Raw genomic sequence first — 22,686 nt, forward strand, 5'->3', positions numbered from 1 at the left:
GTCATCAGGCCTTCCTTCCGAGGTATGCATGGGCAGAGTCACCAGGCCTTCCTTCTGAGGTACCTGTGGGTACAATCACCAGGCCTGCCTTCCGAGGTATGTATGGGTAGAGTCTCTAGCCCTTCCTTTCGACGTTTGTCTGGGTATAGTTTCCAGGCTTTCCTTCCGAGGTACCTCTGGGTACAGTCACCAGTCCTTCCTTCTGAGTTACCTCTGGGTACAGTCACCAGGCCTTCCTTCCGAGGTAACTCTGGGTACAGGCAGCAGGCATTGTTTTCGAAGTACCTCTGGGTACAGTCACCAGGCCTTCATTCTCAGCTACCTCGGGGTACAGTCACCAGGCTTTCATTCTCAGGTACCTCTGGGTACAGTCACCAGGCCTTCCGTCTGAATTACCTCTGAGTATAGTCACCAGGCCTTCTTTGTGAGGTACCTCTGAGTACAGTCAACAGCCCTGCCTTCTCAGATACCTCTGGGTACAGTTACCAGGCTTTCCTTCTGAGCTACTTCTGGGTACAGTCACTATGCCTTCCTTCTGAGGCATCTCTGGCTACAGTCACCCGGCCTTCCTTCTGAGGTAACTGTGTGTAGAGTCACCATGTCTTTCTTCCGATTCACCTCTGGGTACAGTCAGAAGTTTTTTCGTCTGAGGTACCTCAGGGTACAGTAACCAGGCCTTCTTGCCAGGGTATCTCTTTGTACAGTCACCAGGTCTTCCTTCTGAAGTACCTCTGAGTACACTCACCAGGTTTTCGTTCCGAGGTACCTCTGGGTACAGCCACCAGGCCTTCCTTCCGATGTAACTCTGGGTTCAGTCATCAGGCCTTCCTTCCGAGGTAACTCTGCGTTCAGTCACAAGGAGTTCCTTTGGAGGTACCTCTGGGTATACTCACCATGCATTCCTTCCGAGGTACCTCTGCGTACAGACACCAGGCCTTCCTTCCGATGTATCTCTGGGTACAGTCATCAGGCCTTCCTTCCGAGATAACTCTGCGTTCAGTCACAAGGAGTTCCTTTGGAGGTACCTCTGGGTATACTCACCATGCCTTCCTTCCGAGGTACCTCTGGGTACAGACACCAAGCCTTCCTTCTGAGGAATCTCTGGGTAGAGTCACCAGGACTTCATCCGAGGTACCTGTGGGTAGTGTCACCAGGCCTTCCTTCCGAGGTAGCTCTGGGTACTGTCACCAGGCCTTCCGTCTAAGGTAATTCTGGGTACAGTCACCGGACCTTTCTTCCGAGATACCTCTGGGTACATTCACCAGGCCTTCCTTCCGGTGTAACTCTGGATACAGTCACCAGGCCTTGTACACGAGGTACCTCTGGGTATAGTCACCAGGCCTTCTTTCCGAGGTACCTCTCGGTACACTCAGTAGGCCTTCCTCCTGAGGTACCTCTGGGTAATGTCTCCAGGGATTCCTTCTCCTGTACCTCTGGATACAGTCACCAGCCCTTCATTCTCAGATACCTCTGTGTACAGTCACCAGGACTTCCTTCTGAGATACCTGTGTGTAGAGTCATCAGGCGTTCCTTCTGAGGCACCTCTGGGTACAGTCACTAGACCTTCCTTCTGAGGTACTCTGGGTTCAGTCAGTAGGCCTTCCTTCCGAGTAACCTCTGGGAATAGTTACCAGGCCTTCCTTCTCTGGTACCTCTGGGTACAGTCACCAGGCCTTCCTTCTCAGGTACCTCTGGGTACAGTCATCAGGGCTTCCTTCCAAGGTACCTTTGGGTTCAGTCACAAGGAGTTCCTTTGGAGGTACCTCTGGGTATACTCACCATGCCTTCCTTCCGAAGTACCTCTGGGTACAGACACCAGGCCTTCCTTCCGAGGTATCTCTGGGTAGAGTCACCAGGACTTCTTCCGAGGTATCTCTGGGTAGAGTCACCAAGAGTTCATCCGAGGTATCTCTGGGTTCTGTCACCAGGCCTTCCGTCTAAGGTAATTCTGGGTATAGTCACCGGAACTTCTTCCGAGATACCTCTGGGTACATTCATCAAGACTTCCTTCCGACGTAACTCTGGATACAGTCACCAGGTCTAGTACCCGAGGTACCTCTGGGTATAGTCACCAGGCCTTCCTTCCGAGGTACCTTTCGGTACAGTCAGTAGGCCTTCTTTCTGAGTAACCTCTGGGTAATGTCTCCATGGATTCCTTCTCCTGTACCTCTGGACACAGTCACCAGACCTTCATTCTCAGATATCTCTGGGTACAGTCACCAGGCTTTCCGTTTGACGTACTTCTGGGTACATTCACCAGGCCTTCCTTCTGAGGTATCTCTGGATATAACACCCAGACTTCCTTCTGAGGTATCTGTGTGTAGAGTCACCAGGCCTTCCTTCCAAGGCACCTCTGGGTACAGTCACCAAGCCTTCCTTCTGATGTACTCTGGATATGGTCAGTAGGCCTTCCTTCCGAGGTACCTCTGGGTATAGTTACCAGGCCTTCCTTTTCAGGTACCTCTGGGTAGAGTCACCAGGCCTTCCTTCCGAGTTACCTCTGGGTACTGTCACCAAGTCTTCTTTCGGAGGCACCTCTGTGTAGAGTCACCAGGCCTTCCCTCCAGGGTTACTCTGGGTACAGTCACCAGGCCTACCTTCTCAGATACGTCTGGGTAGTGTCACCAGTCCTTCCTTCTGAGGTAACTCTGGTACAGTCACCAGGCCTTCCTTCCCAGGTACTCCTGGGTACTGTAACCAGGCCTTCCTTCTGAGGTATCTCTGGGTACTGTCACCAGGCCTTCCTTCCGAGGTACCTCTGGGTACAGTCACCAGGTCTTTTACCCGAGGTACCTCTGGGTACAGTCAGCAGGATTTCCTTCTGAGGTACCTCTGGGTATAGTCAGTAGGCCTTCCTTCTGAGGTAGCTCTGGGTATTGTCTCCAGGGCTTCCTTCTCCAGTACCTCTGGGAAGAGTCACCAGGCCTTCATTCCCAGGTACCTGGGGTACAGTCACCAGGCTTTCATTCTCAGGTACCTCTGGGTACAATCACCAGGCCTTCGGTCTGAAGTACCTCTGGGTATAGTCACCAGGCCTTCTTTCTGAGGTACCTCTGAGTACAGTCAGCAGCCCTGCCTTCTCAGATACCTCTGGGTCCAGTTACCAGGCTTTTCTTTTGAGGTACTTCTGGGTACAGTACCCAGGCCTTCCTTCTGAGGTATCTCTGGGTACAGTCTCCCGGCCTTCCTTCTGAGGTAGCTGTGTGTAGAGTCACCAGGTCTTCCTTCCCATTCACCTCTGAGTACAGTCACCAGGCCTTCCTTTCAAGGTACCTCTGGGTACAGTCACCAGGTCCTCCTTCCGAGGTACCTCTGGGTACAGTCACCAGGTCTTCCTTCCGAAAAACCTCTGGGTACTGTCTCCAGGCCTTCCGTCTGAGGTAACTCTGCGTACAGTCACCAGACTATTCTTCCGAGGTGCCTCTGTGTACCGTCACCCGGCCTTCCTACCTAGGTAAATTTGGGTACAGTCACCAGGCCTTCCTTCTGAGGTATCTCTGGGTACAGTCACCAGTCCTTTATTCTTAGGTACCTCTTAGTACAGTCACCAGGCGTTTATTCTGCGGTACCTCTGGGTACAGACACCAGGCCTTCCTTCCTAGGTATCTCTGGGTAGAGTCACTAGTCTTCATCCGAGGTACCTCTGGGTTCAGTCACAATGAGTTACTTTGGAGGTACCTCTCGGTATACTCACCAGGTCTTCCTTCCGAGGTACCTCTGGGTACAGTCACCAGCCTTCCTTCTGAGGTACTTCTGGGTGCAGTCACCAGGCATTTATTCTGAGGTGTCTCTGGGTACAGTCACCCGACCATCCTTCTGAGGTATCTCTGTGTAGAGTCACCAGGTCTTCATTCCGAGGCACCTCTGGGTACAGTCACCAGGCCTTCCTTCCAAGGTACCGCTGTGTATAATCACCAGTCCTTCCTTCCGAGGTTCTCTGGGTACAGTCATCAGACTTTTCTTCTGAGATAACTCTGGGTACAGTCAGTAGGCCTTCCTTTTGAGGTACATCTGGGTAATGTCTCCAGGTTTTCCTTCCGAGGTACCAGGCCTTCATTCTCAGGCACCTCTGGGTACAGTCACAAGGCCTTCCTTCTGAGGTAGCTCTGGGTACAGTCAGCAGGCTTTCCTTCCCAGGTACCTCTGTGTACAGACAGCAGGCCTTCCTTCTGAAGAACCTCTGGGTACTGTTTCCAGGCCTTCCGTCTGAGGTAATTCTGTGTGCAGTCACCAGAACTTTCTTCCGAGGTACCTCTGGGTACCGTTACCAGGCCTTCCTTCCGAGGTAAATTTGGGTACAGGCACCAGGCCTTCCTTCCGAGGTACCTCTGTGTACAGTTACCAGGGCTTCCTTCTGAGGTACTTCTGGGTACAGTTACCAGGCCTTCCTTCTCAGATACATCTGGGTACAGTTACCAGACCTTCCTTCCCATGTCCCCCTGGGGACAGTCACCAAGCCTTCCTTCCAAGTACCTCTGGGTACAGTCAGCAGGCCTGCCTTCTCAGATACCCTTGAGTTCTCTCACCAGGTCTTTCTTCCGAGGTAGCCCTGGGTACAGTCACCAGGGCTTCCTTCCGAGGTACTTCTGGGTACAGTCATCTGGCCCTCCTTCAGAGGTATGCCTTGGCAGAGTCACCAGGCCTTCCTTCTGAGGTACGTCTGGGTAGAGTCTCTAGGCCTTCCTTCCGAGGTACCTCTGGGTACTGTAACTAGGCCTTACTTCTGAGGTACCTCTGGGTATAGTTACCAGGCCTTCCTTCCCAGGAACGCCTGGGTACTGTCACCAGGCCTTCCTTCTGAGGTATCTCTGGGTACTGTCACCAGGCCTTACTTCTGAGATACCTCTGGGTACAGTCACCAGGCATTGCTTCCAAAGTACCTCTGGGTACAGTCACCCGGACTTTTACCCGGTGTACCTCTGGGTACAGTCACCAAAACTTCCTTCCGAGGTACCTCTGGGTATAGGCAGTAGGTCTTTCTTCTGAGGTACCTCTGAGTAATGTCTCGAGTTCTTCCTTCTCCTGTACCTCTGGGTACAGTCACCAGGCCATCATTCTCAGGTACCTCGGGGTACAGTCACGAGGCTTTCATTCTCAGGTACCCCTGGGTATACTCACCAGGTCTTCCTTCTGAGGTACCTCTGGGTATAGTCACCAGGCCTTCTTTCTGAGGTACTTCTGAGTACAATCAGAGGCCTGCCTTCTCAGATACCTCTGGGTACAGTTACCAGGCTTTCCTTCTGAGGTATGTCTGGGTACAGTCACCAGGCCTTTATTCTGAGGTACCTTCGGGTACAGTCAAGAGGCCTTCCTTCTGAGGTACCGCTGGGTACAGTCACAAGGCCTTCCTTCCAGGTACCTCTGGGTACAGTCATCAGGCCTTCCTTCCGAGGTACCTCTGGGTTCAGTCACAAGGAGTTCCTTTCTAGATACCTCTGGGTATACTCACCATGCCTTCCTTCCGAAGTATCTCTGGGTAGAGTCACCAGTCCTTCATCCGAGGTACCTGTGGGTAGTGTCACCAGGCCCACCTTTCGAGGTAACTCGGGGTACAATTACCAGGTCTTCCTTCCGATGTAGCTCTGGATACAGTCACCAGGCCTTTTACCCGAGGTACCTCTGGGTATAGTCACCCGGCCTTTCTTCCGAGGTACCTCTCGGTACATTCAGTAGGCCTTCTTCTGAGGTATCTCTGGGTAATGCCTCCAGGGATTCCTTGTTCTGTACCTCTGGATACAGTCACCAGGTCTTCCTTCTCAGATACCTCTGGGTACAGTCACCAGGCTTTCATTCTCAGATACCTTTGGGTACAGTCACCAGACCTTCCTTCTGAGGTACCTCTGAGTACAGTCAGCAGGCCTGGCTTCTCAGATAACTCTGGGTACAGTCACCAGGCTTTCCTTCAGACGTACTTCTGGGTACAGTCACCAGGGCTTCCTTCTGAGGTACTCTGGGTACAGTCACCGGGACTTCCTTCTGAGGTACCTGTGTGTAGACTCACCAGGCCTTCCTTCCGAGGCACCTCTGGATACAGCACCAGGCCTTCCTTCTGAGGTACTCTGGGTACAATCAGTAGGATTTCCTTTCGAGGTACCTCTGGGTATAGTTATCAGGCCTTCCTTCTCAGGTACCTCTGGGTACAATCACCAGGCCTGCCTTCCGAGGTATCTCTGGATACTGTCACCAGGCCTTATTGCTGAGGTAAATCTGGGTACTATCACTCAGACTTCCTTCTGAGGTACCTGTGTGTAGACTAACCAGGCCTTCCTTCCGAGGAACCTCTGCGTACAGTCACCAGTCCTTCCTTCTGAGGTACTCTGGGTGCAGTCAGCAGGACCTCCTTCCGAGGTACCTCTGGGTACTGTCACCAGGCCTTCTTCCAGAGGTACCCTTGGGTACAGTCACCAGGCCTTCCCTCCAGGGTTACTTTGGTACACTCACAAGGCCTTCCTTCCGAGGTATCCTTGGGTACAGACACCAGAAGTTTCTTCCAGGGTAACTCTGGGTACAGTCACCAGGCCTTCTTTCCGAGGTACCTCTGGGTACAGTCACCAGGACTTCTTTCCGAAGTACCTGTAGGTTAGTCACCAGGCCTTCCTTCCGAGGTATGTCTGGGTACAGTCACCAGGCCTTTATTCTGAGGTACCTCCGGGTACAGTCAAGAGGCCTTCCTTCTGAGGTACCGCTGGGTACAGTCACCAGGCCTTTTTTCCGAGGACCTCTGAGCATAGTCATCAGCCCTTTCTCCGGAAGTACCTCTGGGTACATTCACCAGGCCTTCCTTCCGAGGTACCTCTGTGTTCAGTCACCAGGCCTTCCATCCGAGGAATCTCTGGGTATAGTCACCAGGCCTTCCTTCTGATGTAACTCTGGGTACAGTCAGCAGGCTTTCCTTCTCAGATTCCTCTGGGAACAGTCACCAGGCATTCCTTCTTAGGTACCTCTGGGTACAGTCACCAGGCCTTCCTTCTCAGGTACCTTTGGGTACACTTGCCAGGTCTTCCTTCTGAGGTAACTCTGTGGACTGAAAACAGGCCTTCCTACTGAGGCACCTCTGAGTACACTCATCAGGCATTCCTACTTAAGTACCTCTGCGTACAGTCACCAGGCCTTTCTTCCGAGGTAACTCTGTTTACAGTTGCCAGCCCTTCATTCTCAGACAACTCTGGGTACAGTCACCAGGCCTTCCTTCTGAGATACCTCTGGGTACAGTCACCAGACCGTTTTTCCAAGTATCTCTGAGCACAGTCATCAGCCCCTTCTCACGAGGTACCTCTGGGTACAGTCACCAGGCCTTTCTTCCAAGGTACCTCTGGGTACAGTCACCTGTCCTTCCTTCCGAGGTATCTCTGGGTACAGTCACCAGGCCTTCCTTCCAAGGTAACTCTGTGTATGGTCACCAGTCCTTCCTTCCGAGGTACCTCTGGGTAGAGTCACCATGCCTTCCTTCCAAGGTACCTTTGGGTATATTCACCAGTCCTTCCTTCCGAGGAAATTCTGAGTACTGTGACCGGGCCTTCCTTCCGAGGTATCTCTGGGAACAGTCATCAGACCTTTCATCCGAGATACCTCTGGGTAGAGAGAGCAGGCCTTCCTTCTGAGGTATCTCCGGGTACAGTCACCCGACCTTCCTTCTGAGGTACCTGTGTGTACAGTCACCAGGCCTTCCTTTCGAGGTACCTCTTTGTACAGTCAACAGGTTTTCCGTCTGAGATACCTCAGGGTATAGTAACCAGCCCTTATTGCCAAGGCATCTCTGGGTACAGTCACCAGGTCTTGTTTCTGAGTTAACTCTGGGTACAGTCACCAGACCCTTCGTCCGATGTACCTCTGGGTACATTCACCAGGCCTTCCTTCCGAGGTTACTCTGGGTAGAGTCACCAGGCCTTCCTTCCCTGGTACCTCTGGGTACATTCACCAGGTCCTCCTCGGAGGAACCTCTGGGTACTGTCTCCAGGCCTTCCGTCTGAAGTAACTCTGTATACAGTCACCAAACCTTTCTTCCGAGGTACCTCTGTATACCGTCACCCGGCCTTCTTTCCGAGGTAAATTAGAGTACACTCACCAGGCCTTCCTTCTGAGGTACCTCTGGGTAGAGTCACCAGGCCTTCATTCTGAGGTACCTCTGGGTACAATCACCAGGCCTTTCTTATCAGATACCTCTGGGTACAGTCACCAGGTCTTCTTTCCGTGGTTCCTGTGGGTACAGTCACCAGGTCTTCCTTTCAATTTACCTCTGGGTACAGTCACCAGGCCTGCCTTCCCAGATACCTCTGGGTAGAGTCACCAGGCCTTCCTTCTTAGGTACCCCTCGGTACAGTCACCAGGACTTCCATCCGAGGTAACTCTGGGTACAGACACCAGGAATTTCTTCTGAGGTACCTCTGTGTACACCCAGGAGACATTCCTTCTGAGGTACCTGTGGGTACAGTCACAAGACCTTCCTTCTCAGGTACCTCTGGGTACAGTCACCATGCCTTCCTTCCGAGGTATCTCTTGTTAGAGTCACCAGGAGTTAATCCGAGGTACCTGTGGGTAGTGTCACCAGGACTTCCTTCCGAGGTACCTCTGGGTACAGTCAGTAGGCCTTCATCCGAGGTACCTGTCGGTACTGTCACCAGGCCTTCCCTCTAAGGTAATTCTGGGTACAGTCACAGGACCTTTCTTCCGAGATACCACTTTGTACATTCACCAGGCCTTCCTTCCGAGGTAACTTTAGGTACAGTCACCAGGCTTTCCTTCCAATGTAACTCTGTATACAGTCTCCAAATCTTGTGCCCGAGGTACATCTGGGTATAGTCACCAGGCCTTCCTTCCGCGGTACTTCTCGGTACACTCAGTAGGCCTTCCTTCTGAGGTACCTCTGGGCAATGCCTCCAGGGATTCCTTCTCCTGTACCTCTGGATACAGTCACCAGCCCTTCCTTCAAGGATACCTCTGGGTATAGTCACCAGGCTTTTATTCTCAGGTACCTTTGGGTACAGTCACCTGGCCTTCCTTCTGAGGTACCTCTGAGTACAGTCAGCAGGCCTGCCTTCTCAGATAACTCTGGGTACAGTCACCAGGCTTTCCTTCTGACATACATCTGGGTACAGTCACCAGGCCTTCGTTCTGAAGTACTCTTGGCACAGTCACCCGGACTTCCTTCTGAGGTACTTGTGTGTAGAGTCATTAGGCCTTCCTTCTGAGGCAGCTCTGGGTACAGCACCAGACCTTCCTTCTGAGGTACTCTGGGTACAGTCAGTAGGCCTTTCTTTGGAGGTACCTCTGGGTATAGTTATCAGGCCTTCCTTCTCAGGTATCTCTGGGTACAGTCACCAAGCCTGCCTTCCGAGGTATCTCTGGATACTGTCACCAGGCCTTATTGCTGAGGTAACTCTGGGTACAGTCACTCGGACCTCCTTCTGAGGTACCTGTGTTTAGATCACCAGGCCTTCCTTCCGAGGTACCTCTGGGTAGAATCACCAGGCCTTCCTTCTGAAGTACCTCTGGGTACAGTCACCAAGACTTCCTTCCAAGGTACCTCTGGGTATAGGCAGTAGGTCTTTCTTCTTAGGTACCTCTGAGTAATGTCTCGAGGGCTTCCATCTCCTGTACCTCTGGGTACAGTCACCAGACCTTCATTCTCAGGTACCTCGGGGTACAGTCACCAGGCTTTCATTCTCAGGTACCTCTGGGTATAGTCACCAGGTCTTCTTTCTGAGGTACCTCTGAGTACAGTCAGAGGCCGGCCTTCTCAGATACCTCTGGGTACAGTTACCAGGCTTTCCTTCTGAGGTACTTCTGGGTACAATCACCCAGCCTTCCTTCTGAGGTACCTGTGTGTAGAGTCACAAAGTCTTCCTTCCGATTCACCTCTGGGTACAGTCACCAGGCCTTCCTTCCAGGTACCTCTGGGTACAGTCATCAGGCCTTCCTTCCGAGGTACCTCTGGGTTCAGTCACAAGGAATTCCTTTGGAGGTACCTCTGGGTATACTAACCAGGCCTTCCTTCCGAGTTATGTCTGGGTACTGTCACCAGGCCTTTATTCTGAGGTACCTCTGAGTACAGTCAAGAGGCCTTCCTTCTGAGGTACCTCTGGGTACAGTCAGCAGGCCTTTTTTCCGAGGACCTCTGAGCATAGTCATCAGCCCTTTCTCCCGAAGTACCTCTGGGTACACTCACCAGGACTTCCTTCCAAGGTACCTCTGTGTTCAGTCACCAGGCCTTCCATCCGAGGAACCTCTGGGTACAGTAACCGGGACTTCCTTCCGAGGTACCTCTGTGTTCAGTCACCAGGCCTTCCATCCGAGGAATCTCTGGGTATAGTCACCAGGCCTTCCTTCTGATGTAACTCTGGGTACAGTCAGCAGGCCTTCCTTCTCAGATTCCTCTGGGCACAGTCACCAGGCATTCCTTCTTAGGTACCTCCGGGTACAGTCACCAAGCCTTCCTTCTCGGGTACCTTTGGGTACACTTACCAGGTCTTCCTTCTGAGGTACCTCTGTGGACTGACACCAGGCCTTCCTACTGAGGCACCTCTGGGTACAGTCATCAGGTATTTCTACTTAAGTACCTCTGGGTACAGTCACCAGGCCTTCCTTCTGAGGTAGCTCTCGGTACATTCAGCAGGCCTTCCTTTCGAGTTACCTCTGGGTACTGTCACCAGCCTTCCTTCAGAGGTACCTCTGGGTACAGTCTCCAGGCCTTCCTTCTGAGGTAACTCTGGGTACAGTCCCCAAAACTTTCTTCCCAGGTACCTCTGTGTACATTCACCAGGTCTTCCTCCGAAGAGCCTCTGGGTACAGTCTCCAGGCCTTCCGTCTGAGGTACCTCTGGGTACAGTCACCAGGCCCTCCTTCAGAGGTACATCAGTGTACATACACCAGGCCTTCCTTCTCAGGTACCTCTGGGTACAGTCACCAGGCCTTCCTTCTGAGATACCTGTGGTTACAGTCACCAGACCTTTCTTCTCACATACCTCTGGGTGCAGTCACCAGACCTTTTTTCCAAGTACCTCTAAGCACAGTCATCAGCCAATTCTCACGAGGTACCTCTGGGTACAGTCACCAGGCCTTCCTTCCAAGGTACCTCTGGGTATAGTCACCAGTCCTTCCTTCCGAGTTACCTCTGGGTACAGCCACCAGGCCTTCCTTCCAAGGTACCTCTGGGTATAGTCACCAGTCCTTCCTTCCGAGGTACCTCTGGGTAGAGTCACCATGCCTTCCTTCCAAGGTACCTTTGGGTATATTCACCAGTCCTTCCTTCCGAGGAAACTCTGGATACTGTCACCGGGCCTTCCTTCCGAGGTAACTCTGGGTACAGTCATCAGACCTTTCATCCGAGATATTTCTGGGTAGAGAGAGCAGGCCTTCCTTCTGAGGTATCTCCGGGTACAGTCACCCGACCTTCCTTCTGAGTTAACTGTGTGTACAGTCACCAGGTCTTCCTTCCGAGGCACCTCTGGGTACAGTCACCAGGCCCTCCTTCCGAGGTACCTCTTTGTTCAGTCAACAGGTTTTCCGTCTGAGGTACCTCAGGGTATAGTAACCAGGCCTTATTGCCAAGGCATCTCTGGGTACAGTCACCAGGTCTTGGTTCTGAGGTAACTCTGGGTACAGTCACCAGACCCTTCGTCTGATGTACCTCTGGGTACATTCACCAAGCCTTCCTTCCGAGGTTACTCTGGGTAGAGTCACCAGGCCTTCCTTCCGAGGTACTTCTGGATAAAGTCACCAGGCCTTCCTTCCCAGGTACCTCTGGGTACATTCACCAGGTCTTCCTCCGAAGAGCCTCTGGGTACGGTCTCCAGGCCTTCCGTCTGAGGTAACTCTGGGTACAGTCCCCAAACCTTTCTTCCCAGGTACCTCTGTGTACCGTCACCCGGTCTTCTTTCCAAGGTAAATTAGAGTACACTCACCATGCCTTCCTTCCGAGGTACCTCTGGGTAGAGTCACCAGGCCTTCATTCTGAGGTACCTCTAGGTACAGACACCAGGCCTTCCTTCCGAAGTATCTCTGGGTACAGTCACCAGGTCTTCATCCGAGGTACCTCTGGGTTAAGTCACAAGGAGTTACTTTGGAGGTACATCTGGGTATACTCACCAGGCCTTCCTTCCGAGGAACCTCTGCGTACAGTCACCAGGCCTTCATTCTCAGTTACCTCTGGGTACAGTCACCAGGCCTTCCTTCTGAGGTACCTCTGAGTACAGTCAGCAGGCCTGCCTTCTCAGATAACTCTGGGTACAGTCACCAGACTTTCATTCTGACGTACTTCTGGGTACAGTCACCAGGCCTTCCTTCTGAGGTACTCTGTGTACAGTCACCCGGACTTCCTTCTGAGGTACCTGTGTGTAGAGTCACCAGGCCTTCCTTCCGAGGCACCTCTGGGTACAGTCACCAGGCCTTCCTTCTGAGGTACTCTGGGTACAGTAGGTAGGCCTTCCTTTCGAGGTACCTCTGGGTATAGTTACCAGGACTTCCTTGTCAGGTAAATCTGGGTACAGTCACCAGGTCTGCCTTCCCATGTACCTCTGGATACTGTCACCAGGCCTTCCTGCTGAGGTAACTCTGGGTACAGTCACCAGGCCTTCATTCCTAGGTACCTCTGGGTACAGTCACCAGAACTTCCTTCCGAGGTAACTGTGGATGAGTCACAAGGCCTTCCTTCCGAGTTGTGTCTGGGTACAGTCACCAGGTCTTCCTTCTGAGGTACCTCTGTGTACAGTCACCAAGCATTGCTTCTGAGGTACTCTGTGTACAGTCACCAGGCCTTTCTTCCGAGTACCTCTGAGGAGAGTCATCAGGACTTTCTCCCGAACTACCTCTGGGTACAGTAACCAGGCCTTCCTTCCGAGGGAACTCAGAGTATAGTCACCAGGCCTTCCTTCCGAGGTCCCTCTGGGTATAGTCACCAAGCATTCCTTGTGATGTAGCTCTGCGTACAGTCAGCAGTCCTTCCTTCTCAGATTCCTCTGGGCACAGTCACCAGGCCTTCCTTCTTAGATTTCTCTGGGTACAGTCACCAGGCCTTCCTTCTCAGGTACCTTTATCTATACTTACCAGGTCTTCCTTCTGTGGTACCTCTGTGGAGTGTAACCAGGCCTTTCTTCTGAAGCACCTCTGGGTACACTCATGAAGCATTCGTAATTACGTACCTCTGGGTACAGTCACCAGGCCTTCCTTCCAAGGTACCTCTGCTTATAGTCACCAGTCCTTCCTTCTGAGGTACCTCTGGGTACTGGCACCAGGCCTTCCTTCCGAGGTAACTCTGGGTACGGTTACCAGGCCTTCATTCTCAGGCACATCTGGGTACTGTCTCCAAGCCTTCCTTCCGAGGTACTCTGGGTACAGTCAGCAGGCCTTTCTTCCGAGTTACCTCTGGGTACTGTTACCATGCGTTCCTTCGGAGGTACCTCTGGGTGTAGTCACCAGGTCTTCCCTCCCGGGTTACTCTGGGTACAGTCACAACGCCTTCCTTCCGAAGTACCCCTGGGTACAGACACCGGACTTTTTTCCGAGGTAACTCTGGGTACAGTCACCAGGTCTTCCTTCTCAGATACATCTGTGTACAGTCACCAAGCCTTCCTTCCGAGGTATCTCTGGGTACAGTCATCAGGCCTTCCTTCCGAGGTACCTCTGGGTTCAGTCACAAGGAGTTCCTTTGGAGGTACCTCTGGGTATACTCACCATGCATTCCTTCCGAGGTATCTCTAGGTAGAGTCACCAGGACTTCATCCGAGGTACCTGTGGGTAGTGTCATCAGGCCTTCCTTCCGTGGTACCTCTGGGTAAGGTCAGTAGGCCTTCATCCGAGGTACCTGTGGGTAGTGTCCCCAGGCCTTCCTTCCGAGGGACCTCTGGGTACTGTCACCAGGACTTCCTTCCGAGGTACCTCTGGGTTAGTCACTAGGCCTTCCTTCCGAGTTATGTCTGGGTACGGTCACCAGGCCTTTATTCTGAGGTACCTCTGGGTACAGTCAAGAGGCCTTCCTTCTGAGGTACCTCTGGGTACAGTCAACAGGCCTTCCTTCCGAGTTATGTCTGGGTACGGTCACCAGGCCTTTATTCTGAGGAACCTCTGGGTACAGTCACCGGGCCTTCCTTCCGAGGTATCTCTGTGTTCAGTCACCAGGCCTTCCATCCGAGGAATCTCTGGGTAGAGTCACCAGACCTTTCTTCTGATGTAACTCTGGGTACAGTCAGCATGCCTTCCTTCTCAGATTCTTCTGGGCACAGTCACCAGGCATTCCTTCTTAGGTACCTCTGGGTACAGTCACCAGGCCTTCCTACTGAGGCACCTCTGGGTACACTCATCAGGCATTCCTTCTTATGTACCTCTGGGAACAGTCACCAGGCCTTCCTTCCGAGGTACCTCTGGGTACAGTTACCAGGCCTTCATTCTAGGACAACTCTGGGTACAGTCACCAAGCCTTCCTTCTGAGGTAGCTCTCGGTACAGTCAGCAGGCCTTCCTTTCGAGATACCTCTGGGTACTGTCACCACCCTTCCTTCGGAGGCACCTCTGGGTACAGTCACCAGGCCTTCCCTTCAGGGTTACTCTGGGTATAGTCAGAAGGCCTTCGTCCGAGGTACCCCCGGGTAGAGAAACCAGACATTTCTTCCAAGGTACCACTTGGTACAGTCACCAGACCTGCCTTCCGAGGTAACACTGGATACTGTCACCAGGCCTTCCTGCCGAGATAACTCTGGTTACAGGCACCAGATCTTCATTCCGAGGTACCTCTGGGTACAGTCACAAGGACTTCCTTCCGAGGTACCTCTGGGTTAGTCACCAGGCCTCCTTCCGAGGTATGTCTGGGTACAGTCACCAGGCCTTCCTTCAGAGGTACATCAGTGTACAGTCACCAGGCCTTCCTTCTTAGGTACATCAGTGTACAGTCACCAGGCCTTCCTTCTGAGGTACCTCTGGGTACAGTCACCAGGCCTTCCTTCTGAGATACCTGAGGTTACAGTCACCAGACTTTCCTTCTCAAGTACCTCTGGGTACAGTCACCAGACCTTTTTTCCAAGTACCTCTGAGCACAGCCATCAGCCCCTTCTCCCGATGTACCTCTGGGTACAGTCACCAGGCCTTCCTTCCGAGGTACCTCTGTGTTCAGTCACCAGTCCTTGTTTCCGAGGAAACTCTGGGTACAGTCACCAGACCTTCTTTCCGAGGAACCTCTGGGTATAGTCACCAGACCTTCCTTCTGAGGTAACTCTGGGTACAGTCAGCAAGCCTTCCTTCTCAGATACCTTTGGGTAGTCACCAGTGTTTCCTTCTTAGGAACCTCTGAGTACAGTCACCAACCTTCCTTCTAAGGTACCTTTGGTTACTCTTACCAAGTCTTCCTTCAGAGGTACCTCTGTGGACTGTCACCAGGCCTTCCTGCTGAGGAACCTCTGGGTACACTCATCAGGCACTCCTATTTAGGTACCTCTGGGTACAGTCACCAGGCCTTCCTTCCAAGGTAACTCTGGGTAGAGTCAACAGACCATTCTTCCGAGGTAACTCTGGGTATAGTCATCAGACATTTCTTCTGAGGTACCTCTAGGTACAGTCACCAGGCCTTCCTTCCAAGGTACCTTTGGGTACAGTTACCAGGCCTTCCTTCTCAGGCACCTCTGAGTACATTCACCAGGTCTATCTTCTGAGGTACTTCTGAGTACAGTCACCAGGCCTTCCTTCTGAGGTACCTCTGAATATAGTCACCAGGTCTTCCTTCTGAGTTACATCGAGGTACAGTCACCAGGCCTTCCTTCTGAGATACCTCTGGGTACAGTCATCAGGCCTTCCTTATGAGGTATGTATGGGTACAGTCACCAGGCCTTTCTTCCGAGGTACCTCTGGGTACAGTCACCAGGCATTCCTTCCAAGGTATTTCAGTGTACAGTCATCAGGCCGTCCTTCCCAGGTACCTGTGAGTACAGTCACCAGGCCTTCTTTCCGAGGTACCCCTCGGTATAGTCACCAGGCCTTCCGTCTGAGATAACTCTGGGTGTAGTCACCAGAACTTTCTTCCGAGGTACCTCTGGGTACCTTCACCAGAGCTTACTTCCGAGGTAAATTTGGGTACATTACCAGGCCTTCCTTCCGAGGTAACTCTGGGTACAGTCACCAGGCCTTCCTTCTGAGGTATCTCTGGGCACAGTTACCAGGCCTTTCTTCTCACAAACCTCTGGGTACAGAAACCAGGCCTTCTTTCCGAGGTACATGTGGGTACAGTCACTAGGCCTTCCTTCCGATGTACCTCTGGGTAGAGTCACTAGGCCTTCCTTCCAGGAACCTCTGGGTACAGTCACCAGGCCTTCCTTCTGAGGTACCTCTGAGTACGGTCAGCAGGCCTGCCTTCTCAGATACCTGTGGGTACTGTCACCAGGCCTTCCTTCTGAGGTAACTCTGGGTACAAACACCAGGGCTTCCTTCCGAGATACCTCTGGGTACAGTCATCAGGCCTTCCTTTCGAGGTATATATGGGTAGAGTCATCAGGGCTTCTTTCTAAGGTAAGTCTGGTACAGCCACCAGGCCTACTTTCGGAGTTACCTCTGGGTACAGTCACCAGGCCTTCCTTCCGAGGTACATCTGGGTACACTCATCAGGCCTTCGTACCGAGGTACCTCAGGGTACAGTCACCAGGCCTTCTTTTCGAGGTACCTCAGCGTACAATCACCAGGCCTGCCTTCTCAGATACTTCTGGGTACAGTCACCAGGTTTTCCTTCTGTCGTACTCTCGGTACAGTCACCCGGACTTCGTTCTGAGGTACCTGTGCGTAGAGTCACCAGGTCTTCATTTCGAGGCACCTCTGGGTACACGCACCAGGCCTTCCTTCCCAGGTACCTCTGGGTACAGTCACCAGGCCTTCCTTCTGAGGTACCTCTGGATACAGTCACCAGGGCTTCCTTCTCAGATACTCTGGGTACAGTCACCAGGTCTTCTTTCCGACGTTCCTGTGGGTACAGTCACCAGGCCTTCCGTCTGAGATAACTCTGGGTGTAGTCACCAGGCCTTCCTTCCAATGTACCTCTGGGTATAGTCACCAGTCCTTCCTTCCGAGGTACCTCTGGGTACTGTCACCAGGCCTTCCTTCCGAGGTAACTCTGGGTCAGTCATGAGACCTTTCTTCCGAGGTAACTCTGGGTACAGTCATCAGACCTTTCTTCCGATGTAACTCTGGGTATAGTCATCAGACATTTCTTCTGAGGTACCTTTGGGTAGAGTGTCCAGGCCTTCTTTCCGAGGTACCTTTGGGTACAGTCAGTAGGCCTTCTTTCTGACGTACATCTGGGTAGTGTCACCAGGCCTTCCTTCCGAGGTACCTCTTGTACACTTACCAGGCCTTCCTTCTCAGGTACATCTGGGTACAGTCAGCAGGCCTTCCTTCTGAGTTACCTCTGGGTACTGCCACCAGGCCTTCCTTCGGAGGCACCTCTGGGTACAGTCACCCGGCCTTCCCTTCAGGGTTACTCTCTGTACAGTCACAGCACCTTCCTTCCGAGGTACCCATGCGTACAGAAACCAGACGTTTCTTCCAAGGTAACTCTTGGTACAGTCACCAGACCTGCCTTCCGAGGTAACTCTGGATACTGTCACCAGGCCTTCCTGCCGAGGTAACCCTGGGTATAGGCACCAGGCCTTCATTCTGAGGTACCTCTGGGTACAGTCACCAGGACTTCTTTCTGAGCACAGTCATGAGAGGCTTCTCCCGAAGTACCTCTGGGTTAGTCACCAGGCCTTCCTTCCGAGGTACGTCTGGGTACAGTCAGCAGGCCTTTATTCTGAGGTACCTCTCGGTACAGTAACCAGGCCTTCCTTCTGAGGTACATCACTGTACAGTCACCAGGCCTTCCTTCTGAGGTACCTCTGGGTTCAGTTACCAGGCCTTCCTTCTTAGATACCTGTGGTTAGAGTCACCAGACCTTCCTTCTCACGTACCTCTGGGTACAGTCACCAGGCCTTTTTTCCGAGTACCTCTGAGCACAGTCATCAGCCCCACCTCCCAAAGTACCTCTGGGTACAGTCGGTAGGCCTTCCTTCTGAGGTACATCTTGGTAATGTCACCAGGCCTTCCTTCTGAGGTAACTCTGGGTATAGTTATCAGGCCTTCATTCCCATGCACCTCTGTGTACAGTCACGAGGTCTTTCTTCTGAGGTAGCTCTGGGTACAGTCACCAGGCCTTCCTTCTGAGGTACCTCCGGGTACAGTCATCAGGCCTTCCTTACGAGCTATGTATCGGTACAGTCACCAGGGCTTCCCTACGAGGTATGTACGTGTACAGTCACCAGCCCTTTCTTCCGAGGTACCTCTGGGTACAGTCACCAGGTCGTCCTTTCCAGGTACCTCTGGGTACAGTCACCAGGTCTTCCTTCCGAGGTACGTAGGGGTACAGTAATCAGGCCATCATACCGAGGTACCTCAGGTTACAGTCACCAGGTCTTCTTTCCGAGGTGCGTCTGGGTACAGTCTCTAGGCCTTCCTTACGAGGTATGTCTGGGTAGAATTACCAGGCCTTCCTTCTGAGGTACCTCTGGGTACAGTCACCGGGCCTTCCTTCTGAGGTACCTTTGGGTACAGTCACCAGGCCTTCCTTCCCAGGTACGCCTGGGTACTGTCACCAGGCCTTCCTTCTGAGGTTCCTCTTGGTACTGTCACCAGGCCTTCGTTTCGAGGTAATTCTGTGTTCAGTCACCAGTCCTTCCTTCCCAGAAACCTTTGCGTACAGTCACCAGGGCTTTTACCGGAGATACCTCTGGGTACAGTCACCAGGCCTTCGTTCCAACGTACCTCTGGGTACAGTCAGTAGGTCTTCCTTCTGAGGTAACTCTGGGTAATGTCTACAGGGCTTCCTTCTCCAGTACCTCTGGGTACAGTCAACACGCCTTCATTCTCAGGTACTCTGGGTACAGTTACCAGGCCTTCGTTTTGAGGTTCCTCTGGGTACAGTCACCAGGCCTTCCTTCTGAGGTAACTCTGGGTACAGTCAGCATGCCTTCCTTCTCAGATACCTCTGGGCTCAGTCACCAGGGCTTCCTTCTTAGGTACCTCTGAGTACAGTCACCAACCTTCCTTCAAAGGTATCTTTTGGTACAGTTCCTAGGTCTTCCTTCTCAGGTACCTCGGTGGACTGTCACCAGGCCTTCCTGCTGAGGTACCTCTGGTTACACTCACCGGGCCTTCCTTCCAAGGTAACTCTGGGTATATTCACCAGTCTTTCCTTCCAAGGTAACTCTTAGTAGAGTCATCAGAGCATTCCTCAGAGGTAACTGTGGGTATAGTCATCAGACCTTTCTTCTGAGGTACCTCTGGGTACAGTCAGTAGGCCTTCCTTCTGAGGTACATCTTGGTAATGTCACCAGGCCTTCCTTCCGAGGTACCTCTGGGTACAGTTACCAGGCCTTCCTTCTGAGGTACCTCTGCATATAGTCACCAGGCCTTCCTTCTGAGGTACCTCTGGGTACAGTCACCAGGGCTTCCTTCAGAGGTACCTCTGGGTGCAGTCATCAGGCCTTCCTTACGAGGTATCTATGGGAACAGTCATCATGCCTTTCTTCCAAGATACCTCAGGGTACCGTCACCAGACCTTCCTTCCGAGGTTAATTTGGGTACAGTCACCAGACCTTCCTCCTGAGGTACCTCTGGGTACAGTTACCAGGCCTTCTTTCTCAGATACCTCTGGGTATAGTCACCAGGCCTTCTTTCCGAGGTACCTGTGGGTACAGTCACTAGGCTTCTTCACGTTGTACCTCTGGGTAGAGTCACTAGGCCTTCCTTCCAGGTACCTCTGTGTACAGTCACCATGCCTTCCTTCTGAGGTACCTCTGAGTACAGTCAGCATGCCTGCCTTCTCAGATACTTGTTTGTACTGTCACCAGGCTTTTCCTCTGAGGTTACTCTGGGTCCAGAAATCAGGGCTTCCTTCCGAGGTACCTGTGGGTACAGTCATCAGGTCTTCCTTCCGAGGTAACTCTGGGTATAATCATCAGACCTTTCTTCTGAGGTACCTCTGGGTACAGTCAGTAGACCTTCCTTTGAGGTACGTCTTGGTAATGTCACCAGGCCTACCTTCTGAGGTACCTCTGGGTACAGTTACTAGGCCTTCATTTTCAGGCACCTCTGGGTACAGTCACCAGGTCTTTCTTCTGAGGTATCTCTGGGTAGTCACCAGGCCTTCCTTCTGAGGTACCTCTGCATATAATCACCAGGGCTTCCTTCTGAGGTAACTCTGGGTACAGTCACCAGGGCTTCCTTCCGAGGTAGCTCTGGGTGCAGTCAGTAGGTCTTCCTTCTGAGGTAACTCTGGGTAATGTCTCCAGGGATTCCTTCTCCAGTACCTCTCGGTACAATCAACAGGCCTTTATTCTCAGGTACCTCTGGGTACTGTCACCAGGCCTTCCTTCTGAGGTAACTCTGGGTGCAGTCAGTAGGCCTTCTTTCCAAGGTACGTCAGTGTACAGTCATCAACCCGTCCTTCCCAGGTACCTCTGGGTTCAGTCACCAAGCCTTCCTTCCGAGGAACCTCTGGGTACTGTCTCCAGGCCTTCCGTCTCAGGTAACTCTGGGTTTAGTCACCACACCTTTCTTCCCAAGTACCTCTGGGTACCGTCACCAGACCTTCCTTCCAAGGTAAATTTGGGTACAGTCACCAGGCCTTCCTTCCGAGGTACCTCTGGGTAAAGTCTCTAGGCCTTCCTTCTGAGGTACCTCTGGGTACACTTACCAGGCCTTCATTCTTAGATACCTCTGAGTACAGTCACCAGGGCTTCTTTCCGAGGTACCTTTGGGTACAGTCAGTAGGCCTTGCTTTCGATGTACCTCTGGGTAGAGTCACTAGGCCTTCCTTCCAGGTACCTCTGGTGCAGTCACCGGACCTTCCTTCTGAGGTACCTTTGAGTACAGTCACAAGGCCTTCCTTCCCAGGTACACCTGTGTACTGTCACCAGGCCTTCCTTCTGAGGTACGTCTGTGTACACTTACCAGGCCTTCATTCTTAGATACCTCTGGGTACAGTCACCAGGCCTTCTTTCTGAGGTACCTTTGGGTACAGTCAGTAGGCCTTGCTTTCGATGTACCTCTGGGTAGAGTCACTAGGCCTTCCTTCCAGGTACCTCTGGGTACAGTCACCAGGCCTTCCTTCTGAGGTACCTCTGTGTACAGTCATCAGGCCTTCCTTCTGAGGTACCTCTGGGTACACTTACCAGGCCTTCATTCTTAGATACCTCTGGGTACAGTCACCAGGCCTTCTTTCCGAGGTACCTTTGGGTACAGTCGGTAGGCCTTGCTTTCGATGTACCTCTGGGTAGAGTCACTAGGCCTTCCTTCCAGGTACCTCTGGGTGCAGTCACCGGACCTTCCTTCTGACGTACCTTTGAGTACAGTCACAAGGCCTTCCTTCCCAGGTACGCCTGGGTACTGTCACCAGGCCTTCTTTCTGAGGTATCTCTGGGTACAGTCACCCTGACTTCCTTCTGAGGTAACTGTGTGTACAGTCATCAGGCCCTCCTTCTCAGGTACCTCTGGGTACATTCACCAGGCCTTCCTTCTGAGGCACCTCTGCGTACAGTCACCAGGCCTTCCTTCTGAGGTACTCTGTGTGCATTCAGCAAGCCCTTCTTCCGAGGTACCTCTGGGTACTGTCACCAGGTCTTCCTCCGGAGGTACCCCTGGGTACAGTCACCAGGCCTTCTCTCTAGGGTTACTGTGGGTACAGTCACCAGGACTGCCTTCCGAGGTACCTCTGGATACTGTCACCAGGCCTTACCGCTGAGGTAACTCTGGGTACAGTCACCACACCATCCTTCAGGTACCTCTCGGTACAGTCACCAGGCTTTTTTTCCGAGTACCTCTGAGTACAGTCATCAGCCCTTTCTCCCTACGTACCTCTGGGAGGGTCACCTGGCCTTCCTTCCGATGTACCTCTGTGTTCAGTCACCAGGCCTTCCATCGGAGGAACCTCTGGGTACAGTCACCAGGCCTTCTTTCCGATGTACCTCTGGGTATACTCACCAAGCCTTCCTTCTAATGTAACTCTGAGTACAGTCAGCAGACCTTCCTTCTCAGATTCCTCTGGGCACAGTCAGCAGGCCTTCCTTCTTAGGTACCTCTGGGTACACTCACCAGACCTTCCTTCTCAGGTAACTTTGGTTACACTTACCAGGCCTTCCTTCTGAGACACCTCTGGGTACACTCATCAGGCATTCCTACTTAGGTACCTCTGGGTACAGTCACCAAGCCTTCCCTCCAAGGTCCCTCTGGGTATAGTCACCAGTCCTTCCTTCCGAGGTACCTCTCGGTACTGTCACCAGGCATTCGTTCCCTGGTAACTCTGGGTCAGTCATCAGACCTTTCTTCCGAGGTAACTCTGGGTACAGTCATCAGACCTTTCTTCCGAGGTAACTCTGGGTACAGTCATCAGACCTTTCTTCCGAGATGCCTCTGGGTAGAGTGACCAGGCCTTCCTTCCGAGGTACCTTTGGGAACAGTCAGTAGGTCTTCCTTCTGATGTATATCTGGGTAATGTCACTAGGCCTTCCTTCCGAGGTATCTCTTTGTACAGTTACCAGGCCTTCTTTCTAAGGTACATCTGGGTACAGTCAGCAGGCCTTCCTTCCGAGTTACCTCTGGGTACGGTCACCAGGCCTTCCCTTCATGGTTACTCTGGGTACCGTCACCAGACCTTCCGTCCGAGGTAAATTTGGGTACAGTCACC

This window comes from Loxodonta africana, chromosome Y, assembly GCF_030014295.1.
Source record: "Loxodonta africana isolate mLoxAfr1 chromosome Y, mLoxAfr1.hap2, whole genome shotgun sequence".
Classification (NCBI taxonomy): domain Eukaryota; kingdom Metazoa; phylum Chordata; class Mammalia; order Proboscidea; family Elephantidae; genus Loxodonta; species Loxodonta africana.